The sequence below is a fragment of the Carlito syrichta genome, unplaced genomic scaffold (genome assembly GCF_000164805.1).
Source record: "Carlito syrichta isolate Samal-C Ts95f unplaced genomic scaffold, Tarsius_syrichta-2.0.1 Scaffold305632, whole genome shotgun sequence".
Lineage (NCBI taxonomy): Eukaryota > Metazoa > Chordata > Mammalia > Primates > Tarsiidae > Carlito > Carlito syrichta.
Window position 1 is genome coordinate 169,978 of NW_007249728.1, and position 10,850 is coordinate 180,827.

The window sequence follows — 10,850 nt, forward strand, 5'->3', positions numbered from 1 at the left end:
AGAACTAGAAATTGATCTTCCATATGACCCAGCAATTCCCCCATTGGGTATATACCCGGAGGAACTCAAATCATTCTACAAACAAGATTGCTGCACACGTATGTTTGTTGCAGCTCTATTCACAATAGCAAAAACATGGAACCAACCATGTTGCCCATCGAAGCTGAACTGGATAAAGAAAATGTGGTACATATACACAATGGAATATTAAGCAGCCATAAAGTAGGGCAAATATATGGACTTCTCAGCAACTTGGATGGATTTAGAGTCGATCATACTCAGTGATCTATCACAGAAACAAAGGACAGAGTACCATATGTTCTCACTCATAAGTGGACCTCGAACAATTGTAATATTATAAGAAAGCATTTGGCTGTATGGGCAACTGTCAGGGGAGGAGTGTGGGATTGGCATTTGAGGGAAGCTGCTAGGAGAGGGAGGGGCATACCTCATCAACAAGGGTACCTGCATGATCAATGTTTGTATACCTAACCGTGAATTGTACCCCACATCTTTATAATAAAAAATAAAATATTTAGACAATACAGAGACAAATCAATTCCTATAATGTTATATATTATGTATAGGACATAAATAAAAAGTATAAACACATGAGAAAGAATGAAGTAATATAAAATAATTTTTTATCTTTATTTGTAAAATAATTTTTGTCTTTATTTGGAAAAGATTTGAGCTAGTTGAGTAAAGTCATAATGGGTAAAAAAGTAAATGGGTACATATTATGTGAAAAAAGAGAATATAGTAATAATGTAAAAAATAAATCAGAGCTTAAGGGTCAGTATTGAATCCTTAGAGTAAAAATAGCTTTTAATGAGCTTCAACTATTATGTACAGGGTTTTTTTTTTTCTTCTTGCATTGTAAATTTTCAGGAAAGGAATAGCAAGAACACGAAATGTATTTACCAAAAAAAAATAATAATAACAGTTAGCCAGCAGAAATCACATGCTATAATGAAGACCTACCTCATTCTCTCTGGTGAGGTTGATGGTTAGAACAAAAATGAAGGTGCTTTTAAGGTGAAACATTTCAAAACAGTTCATCAACCTGACAGTATGAGTAATTAGAAGGAGACTTGAAGATGTTGAGGCTCAGTGATTTTGGAGAATGCTAGCATGACTAGTGTGAAGCAGGTTGACTGCACTGGTTTACCAACTTGCCTGAGTCAGGTGAGACAAAACATCCATATTTGAAACAAGTTATATGAAACAGATTAATTACTTACAGATAGGTAGCAAGGAACAGCAGAAGTCTACAATTCAAGGTTAGTCAGTCTCTGAAGGCTCGGGAAAGCTGCTCAGAGAAGATGGAGTCTTGATTGTGTGTGTCCTACTTTCACTGCAGCTGAGGGATCTCAAAAATCAGCCTATCTTGAGTTTGATACTTCAGGGTTACGTTAATTGTTGGGATAAAGCGTTGAAGGACATTCTGTTTCTAATGGAAACTGCATCAAAGCCTTGGTTGTTTCAGGCAGCCACTCCTCTGTCTCAAGATGTTGCAATGCCAGCACATTCTGCAGTTATTTTTGAGAACAACAAGAGAAAATGGGAAGAGAACTGGGTCAGTCCAAGGTCTCCCAGAGAATTGTATTGCAGTCCACTCCCCTATCCAGATATCCCCCTTAGCAAAGCTAGTCTATTTCATATGTCCATGAATCTTTCTGGATCTGCAGGTAGAGGCTTGTCTCATCAGATTGATGTAACACTTTGATTGCCACAATCTCAGTGCATCATCTTTGAACCATAGCCAGTACACACTTCACTAGGTCCAGGAGAACTATGCACTGTCACAAGCAGGATGATCAGGCCTTAGAACAGTGATTAGCCTAGGATTCCATCAATCCAGGTAAGAAGTTGCTAAATATTTCAAAGGGGACCCATCTGGTGGCTCCACTGTCTCCAGTCAGAAGGCCTTCTCCCTGATCTCTACTTGTGTTTTTACAACCCCTAAAGTGTTTATCCAGATGTAATAGAAGGTGTTGGCAATCCAGCCAAGTCTCATTAATGACATAGTTGCATGAGCTCAGTTTCCTCTATAAAATGCTATCCATGAAGTTCCTATGAGGAGGGCTAACAACAATCCAGTTCTTTTATTTGCCATGATTTCTGGGACAATTTTTATCCATGTAATCAAAGGAACATGGTGCATCAAAGTACAAGCTCACTGAGGTTTTGTTAGTTGTGGTTGTTACATTTTGCCACAGGGTCAGCAACGTTTAAATGGGCACCTCTCTCTTCCATGTGGCAAGTTAGGGCTTGCCTTCTATTGGTACACACTTGGTGTTAAAGATGCTGGTGCAGTTCACCACTGGCTAAAAGTTTAAGAGAGTTGCTGTGGTCTGTGATAGCTGGAGGTCCACTATGGCAGAGTTAGCATTTACATTTCATCAGGTAATCTGTGGTGGTTCCAGGTTGGGGGAGCCTAACAAAGGTGTGATGCTTCCAAGGTTCCCAGACATGTTTGTGGAAAAAGTAGATTGACAGGTTAGTGCCCCACCTTTCATCCATCCCAGGAACTTAGGTGTTCCCTGACTATTAGACAGTAGTCTGAGTTGGTGCAGCAACCCAGTCTTTCTGTCCATGTCCTGAGGTTACTATTTCGGCAGTCACCCACTGTCCTTGTTTTTGGCCCAGACCTTTCAACCTCAGTTGTCTAGTCCAGGAAGGGAGGTGACATCCTGTACAAACCTGACATGTCAGATAATGTCACCCACCTAACTGAAAAGATATCGCCGGTGCCACTAAGAAGAATCCAGAACCCTGTTTTTTTGTTTTCTGTCCTTCACCTCTGTGAGGTCCTATAAAGGGGAGGTGCTCAGGGAAAGCATCTACTCCAAATTGGAGTTGGAGACATGCACCCTAAGAGGGAAAAAAGAAAAAGAGTGGTTAGGGACACTGAGATTGGAATTTTGCAGGCACAATTTAATCAAGTGACTGCCTGGTCCTCCTCCACCGTCACTAAGCTCAGCGTTTCTCAGCATGTGCTACACTGGAGTACAGTGGTTAGTGTACATTTTGCCCTAGACAGATGGTGGTACCTCCCCACACTAGTAGGTCATGTTGGTGTTCTTTCTTCAGTTATTTTGCCTCCATGGGCCTGTGTTTAAGGGTGCATAGAAAGGTTTTTATTTTCCATAAGAGAGTGCCCATTGTCATGTTACTTGGTCAGTGAAGTATGTTCTTTGGTCAAAGTAAAGTTCCTTGGGGTATCCAAGACATGACATAAATACCTCTCAAGGTTGCTTTGGTAGTCTCAGCATCCACATGAGTGTCATATATTTGCCCGTTCCAGGGGGAAAGCTGTTTTCACAGTCCTTATCTCCATACAGGTGAACATTAAACAATCCAGTTACTTAGTTGCCATTCTCCTCACAAGATAACAAGGTTATTGGGAAGAGCTTATGAGTTGTTGAAAATGTAGCAAGATATGATGATGGAGTGGCCTGTGTGGCTATCACAAGTGCATGTAGTTTGGCTCACTGGATGTCGTCTCAGTCGAAAGATCACCACCCACTAGCTGGATTGCAGGTGTAGCCTGGTGGACCCTATCTGCTTGTTGTTTCTCAGAGCTGCCAGTAAACCATGCTAAACTATCAGAGAACACGTCTCTGAGTCCTGGGCTCTACAAAGAAACAGAAAGAATCAAAGTATTCATTATGGGTTGCCTAGTCCCTTCTTGTAAGCTAGGTACTAGTTCATGGAGCACACTAATCTCTTTGAGTCCCTGCTGGACCCAATCTTGAATGTACTATTCTCATTTGATCACTGAGTGTGGTTTAGCCTGTCAAAGCATATTGGTGGGGTTTGTAAGCACTGAAGTGGGAATAGGCTGGTCTTGTGTCTAAAATTGAAGAGGCTCATGAATTCTGATGGCAGTTTTCTACTGTTACGTATTCCAATCAGCATATGTTAAGGTTGCAGCTACCTGTTATTTTATTGGGCTAGCAGGCTTTAAAAGTTTTAAAGGCATTTCCTGAGCCATGACTTGTTGAGTGGCTTTCAAAACCAAGGCAAAGTGCCCATTCAAACTTGGTAGCTCTGTTAGTCGCTTTGATTAAGGAAGCCAAAAACAACACCCAGGTGAGGTAAATACTGTCTCCAGTAATCAAAGAGGTCTACCAAATTGTTGGCCTTCATTTTTATTAGTACTGCCAAAGCCAATGACTTTTGCTTGACTATATCTGGGATTTTTTTTTTTTTTTTTTTTGATTAGCCACATAAACAGACTTGGCATTTAGGCCTGCAATATCCAGTGTTAGTCTTCATGATTCTGAGGTCATTTTAACCAGACAAACAGGACTGTCACATTGTGGTAGAGTGGGTTGCAACGTTTTTGTCTCTAGCCAGTACTGCATTAACAAAGCAATGTCCTTGTTTATATTTTGTATGCAGCACTGTTGTTAAATAACCCATTGGGTCTTGGATAGCTTTGGTGGCAGACAGAGAGGATATGTCCCTTTGTTATGGCTCAAATTCTTAGCTGCAAGAATCATCCCACCTCAGGAAGAAATGATGTTCTGTGCCACAAGCAGCAGAAAGGCAATGTCACCTATAATACACTCGGCAATGGGAACCACATCTGAAATGGACCAAATAAGCCAGGCTCGGTGGCTCAGCCTGTAATCCCGTGCCTTTGGGAGGCTGAGGTGAGTGGATTGCCTGAGCCCACGGGTTCGAGACCCGCTTGGGCAGTGAGACCTCATCTCTACAATAAATCAAAAAATCAGCCGGGCATGGTAGCGCATGCCTGTAGTTCCAGTCACTTGGAAGGCTGAGGCGGAAGGATCGCCAGAGCCCAGCAGGTGAGGCTGCTGTGGCCGGGAGCGGCCACTGCACTCCAGTCTGGGCGACAGAGTGAGACTCCAACTCAAAAAAATTAAAAAATAAAAAAAAATAAAAGTAAATGAAATGGACCAAATAGCCCCAACCAGAAGCAGATAAGCCCCATCAGCCACTGCATTCATCTTCAAACCTCACAATGTCATCAGTTTAAATTTTCCCTTCTTGTCCTCTTTATCTTGAGAGGAATACAGAGCCACTGCCTTCTGGTGGGAACCTGAAGACATTGGCCCCATTCCTAATGCTGTCATTCAGCCTGAGACATTTAGGTCTGTAATGTCCTTTTATCAACAACCAAACTCCATAAGACTTTCCTGGACTTCTTCATATCTGTCTTTCAAATGATGAGTCTTCCTTTCTGTGAGCATGTGTCTCTCTTTTGAAGATGGCCTGCATTTTGCATGTCAGTTTGGTTGCCTCTTAGGTGCCTCAGGGACCATCTGAGTACCTCTTTCTGTTCCTTCTCAGGTACCTTAGAGTCTACCTAAACACCCTCTTTTTGAGCTCTGTGGCCTCAGGAATGAGCACTCACATAAGTGTCTCATAACCAGAGAACAGTGGGCCACCTTCTGCTTCCATAGACCTTCTCTTCACCTCAAACTATACAATCAGCTCATTCACATTCACTGGAAGGGATGACTTGTGTCTCATTTATTATTCTTCCTTCATGATAAAGCACTCACTTGTATGTCTAGACCCTGCACCCCTAGGCTGAATTTTCACTCTGGTCTGGGTACTTGGTGTATCACCCCTCTCACTTTACCAAAAAGTCATGGTTCTGTCAGATCAGACCCTACTCACTGCACCCATTTTGTGACTCAGATTCACTGTGCACTGGTTTTCAACCTGTTTGAATCAGGTAAGACAGAACACCTATAAATGTAATAAGGTATCACAAGCAGACTTATGACATACAGATAGGCAGCAGGGACAATAGAAGCCTAGGATTCATGGTGAGTCAGTCACTGAAGGCTCAGGAAAGTCATCTTGGGGAAAATGGAGTCTTGGACTGCATGTGCCCCACTTGTACTGCAGCTGGAAATCCTGAAAAGTAGTTCACCCTGAATTTTATACTCTGAGTACCATATAAGTCACTGGGATGAAATATTGAGGGACATTCTATTTCTATGCGAGACTAGAATAGAGTCTGGTTTTTCCAGCCATTTAAGTTGTTTAATTTCAGCACATGCTTTATTTGTTATTGAGAACTACAAATAAGAAAGGGGAACAAAGTAAGTTGAGCCAAGGCCACCAGGAGAACTGTCCAGCAGTGGGTAAGAAAAAGTCTATTAGAAAAGGAAACACATTTGGATTTAAAGAAAAAAGTCTGAAGATAATTTAGATTTATGTCATATATACTTATATATATTTATATTATATATTATGCATTAGATTGCCACATAAAATATTTTTAGATAATGTAATTTATTAATGTTTAACTACATCATATCTATTTAATGTGAATGCTTCAGGAAATATTTAGAAAACATCTCAACCGGGCTCGGTGGCTCAGCCTGTAATCCCGTGCCTTTGGGAGGCTGAGGTGCCTGAACTCGCGGGTTCAAGACCCGCCTGGGCAGTGAGACCTCATCTCTACAATAAATCAAAAAATCAGCCAGGCATGGTAGCGCGTGCCTGTAGTTCCAGCTACTTGGAAGGCTGAGGCGGAAGGATCGCCGGAGCCCAGCAGGTCGAGGCTGCGGTGGCCGGGAGCGGCCATTGCACTCCAGTCTGGGTGACAGAGTGAGACTCCAACTCAAAAAAAAAAAAAAAGGGAAACATCCCAAGAATTGCCTGATGAACAGCTGAGAAAATAATTTAAACTTAAGGGTAACAGGGATTTTCCACAAAAGTTTAAAAGTTTGGGACACAGAATATTCAAAGAGAGAATGATACAAAACTGTTTACATCTTTTTCTAAATAAATGGTGTCTTTTTTCATTATAAACACTGTGACTGTTATATAATTATTAATTATATTATTGAGAAATTAAAATAAAAACAAGCTATTTATTAAAAGATAAAAACTAAGTGTAAAGCAAAGAAAACAAGCTATTATTTGACAATATAAAATCTCAGAAAATGCCAAGAATTACCCACATACTAATAGAGAGTTTGTCAGATTCAATTTTAATGTAGAAATAGATGGGGAAAAAAGTTTTAAAAGATGAACATAATTAAAACAAATTCTGATCCTCAAGAATGAAGATTAAATCATATTCAAGGGAAAAATGGCATCAATTACTTTTGGAACTACACTTAGTAAGAAAGATTTGAGTTAATAACACTGTTTTCCACCATGCATAGATATTCGAGAAGAATGACATACCTGTGTTGTGATTGATTGTACTCATGCTGAAGGAATATAAAAGTCTAGATGCAGACAGTGATATGATATTCATTCTGAGAAAACTCATCTCCATCAAGCATTCAAATCCACACCCTCTTAAACAATGAGCTACTTCTACGGCAGCCACTATGGTGGCCTTGGCTATGGTCTTGGTGACTTTGGTGGCCTGGGCTTTGGCTATGGTTCCAGCTATGGCCTCAGAGGCTATGGTGGTTATGACTGTGGCTACTTCCTTCCTTCTCTCTATGGAAGGTATTGGTCTTCTGGATTCTACTGAAAAAAGAAATGGCCATCACTTCTGAATCCTAATGTTTTTTCTGATTTTCATTTTCTAAATATTTAATTTTTCAAAGAAGATACTACCATACATTGGCATTATTTATGTCAATAGGGATTCGTGTTTCTGGGTCAAGGATCCAGTTAGTCAAGTTGAGTGTATTCTGCTTTTCTTTATTATGATATGTTAGTTTATCTCTTTTCCCTTCTGTGATACATCTAGATTTATTTTCCAATAAACTTTTAATGTAAATATATAATATCTACTTTCATTTATTTTCATCAGTTACAGTGCATTCGATTTTTATGTTTATTAAATCTAAAAGTAATACTTTCATTAGGATTATTTTTCTCATGGAATTATTTTCAGTGTATTTATACACTCTTAGAAATGATATTTTGTAAGTACTTAACTAACTAGTTTAGATTATTTGTCTTGCTAAGTTGATGCTTTTTGTATGATATCCCACAGAGATAAATAAATTCAGACTTCTCAATACTTATAAAAATAATACCCTTCACAATATTGTAAGGAATATATCCTCTGCTTGTGTTCCCTTATCTCCCTCAATTGTTAACACTGTAAAAGAGGAAGAACCTGTATGAACTAGTGGTCTCTCAAAATTTAGGTACTTTTCAAAACCCAAACGTGTGATTTTATTTGGAAGTATGGATTTTACAGATTGAATTAGTTAAGATGAAAGCATACTGAAGTGAGAAGGGCCCTTCATTCAACATGATTGGTGTTCTTATAAGAGGAGAAGAGATGAAGAAATAGATACTCAAAGGAAGAAATATGAAAACACTCAAGGAGAAAAACCATGTGACAACACAGGCAGAGATCAGTGTGTATCTGCAAGTAAGGGAGTCTTATTTTCTGTCAATTCCAGAAACATAAAAATAAAAAAAGAAAAGAAAGAAAGAAAGAAAGAAAGAAGGAAGGAAGGAAAGAAAGAAAGAAAGAAAGAAAGAAAGAAAGAAAGAAAGAAAGAAAGAAAGAAAGAAAGAAAGAAAGAAAAAAAGAAAAGATGTTTCTCTTAGAGCCTTCAGAGGAACATGATCCTTTTGAAACCTTTATTAGACTTGTTGTTTGAAACAAATGTCTTCAATTTCTATTATTTTAAGCTATCTGCTTTGTGGTACTTTGTTACAGAAGTCCTAGAAAACTAACTTAGATTTTTCTGTTTTGTTCAACACCAGATAACTTTTCTGAGATTCAATCCTTTTACTTTCTTCTTACTTAAACACTTAGAAGTTGGTTGTGAAATAATATTTTTATGCCTTCTTCCAATTCTGATTGAATACTGGTGTTTGCTTTTATACTTTGCCTAGAAATCTATTCCAGGAAAGGATCACTGGCTCTTGCCTAAATCCTTACTTAGTTCAGATATCTAGTCTGCGTTGTTAAGTCCTACATAAAGATGACCCTTCTTACCTCTCAACAAAATGTGTGAATTTCATGCACTGTTATGATTCTCAATTCTCAAAGATACTTTCACTAATATGTTCAGGAGGAAAAGATTGTCATCGCTCCCTCCTTTGATGGTGTAATAAAAGTAAAAAATCTTTCAGAAAGACAGGAAACACACTGACTCCAACTAAAACTTAAGCTTTCAACCAATTCTACAGCAAATATTTATTCAGCATCAAATAAATCAAACAAAGAACTTTAACTGAGGGAGCTGATATTTCCATTCATAGAAAAGATAAAAAGGTATGCTTTTTAAAATGACTTCCTATTTTTTTAGGTAATGTGATACATATATAACTTGCTGGAAAACAACATATATGGGAGAAAGATAGTGTTTGTATAATGGAAATATGATTGTCCTTGTGGGGATAATGTTTGAAGATGAGTATTGTACATATGGTGGTTCCTTATACTATATAGTCTATTTTTGTTTATATTCTAAAATTTCCATATGTCAGTTAATAAAATATGACTGCAATTCAATGATCTATGCATGAAATGAAAATAAACCCTGTGGAGAATTAAGAAGTCAATCAAATAGACATGAATTTAAAGACAGAATTTTGTATATTATGAAGACTCAGAAAAACAGTTTTGAACTATTTGAGGAAGGTCAGATAAATGAAGAGGACAGCATTGTTTCCTTGTTGTTGGGATGGAAAAGAGAATGTAGAACTTATAGAACGATGGAAAAATTGATGTTAGAAGAACAATATTGAATTTGCAAGATGAATATAGCTTTATAGGGAACCGTGTATCAAAGGAAAGGTATGTTTTTCTTATGTTTATTTGGTTGAGAAAAGGAAGTAGCAAAAACAAGATTAAACATGTTTATAAGAAAATAGGGTTGATATTCATATAGATGATTGTTTCTGTAATATTGACACACAGTAACAGGGTAGCAAGTTACATTGGGTCCCTGAATTTGGTAGATTTAGTAGAGACAGATATTAAGAGAACACATTTCAGGAAATTGAGCAGAGAGACCAAGTAAATGGTGAGGAAAATAAACTCAAGAAAAGTACAAAATTTAAGACTCAGTAACTTTGGAAAAATTCAGTGTCACTGATAATAAAAAGGTAGCTAGTCGTATAATTGATAGAATGCAAATAAATCTGATTTTAAGAAATTCTGTGTTATGCCAATGGCACAGCTGGGGTGGGATAGTAAAAATGGGCTTGTCCTGGATGCAGGCAGTAAAGAAGTATATTGCTTATTGATAATTTTTTTTTTAAAAGAAACACCGATGAAAAGTTGATCTGCTTTAAATTAGTAATATATACTGGAGGTTCAAAAACTACCTAGAATTAAATGTTCTCTCTACTCCCTTCTCAAAATATCATTTTTCAAACTTTTAAACAATTGCTCTTATTAACATGGATATTTAATATTATATATGCAAATATTGCATGTAGGCTTTATTTATCTTTTAATAAACTTTGCATTGCATATAAAAATTAATTGAGAGAACTCCCATACGTACAGTTTGCCTCAACCCAGGCAGATTTAGCTATACATATCATTTGAAAGTAAGTTTGTAATAGCTTGGGATTATTTGAACCCAGTCAACCGGAATTTCTAGCTCCAAGTCTTGCAATATCTATACACACCTGTTTTTAAGCAGATATGTAGTGGTATCTTTCTGGTTTTAATTTATACTTCCCTAATGATTACTGTTGAGTACATTTTCCTATGTATATGTGTTAGTTATCTTTAACCTTCCTTGGTAAAGTGTCTGCTTAGGACTTTTACTTAAAAAAATAAAAAAAAGGATTGTGTGTTCTCTTACTGTTGAGTGCTGAGAATTATTGATGCAGTTTGTAGATAAGCAATTTGTCAGAAATGTGATGTGCAAATATTTTCTACTAGTCTGTTTTTTTTTGTTTTTTTTTTTTTT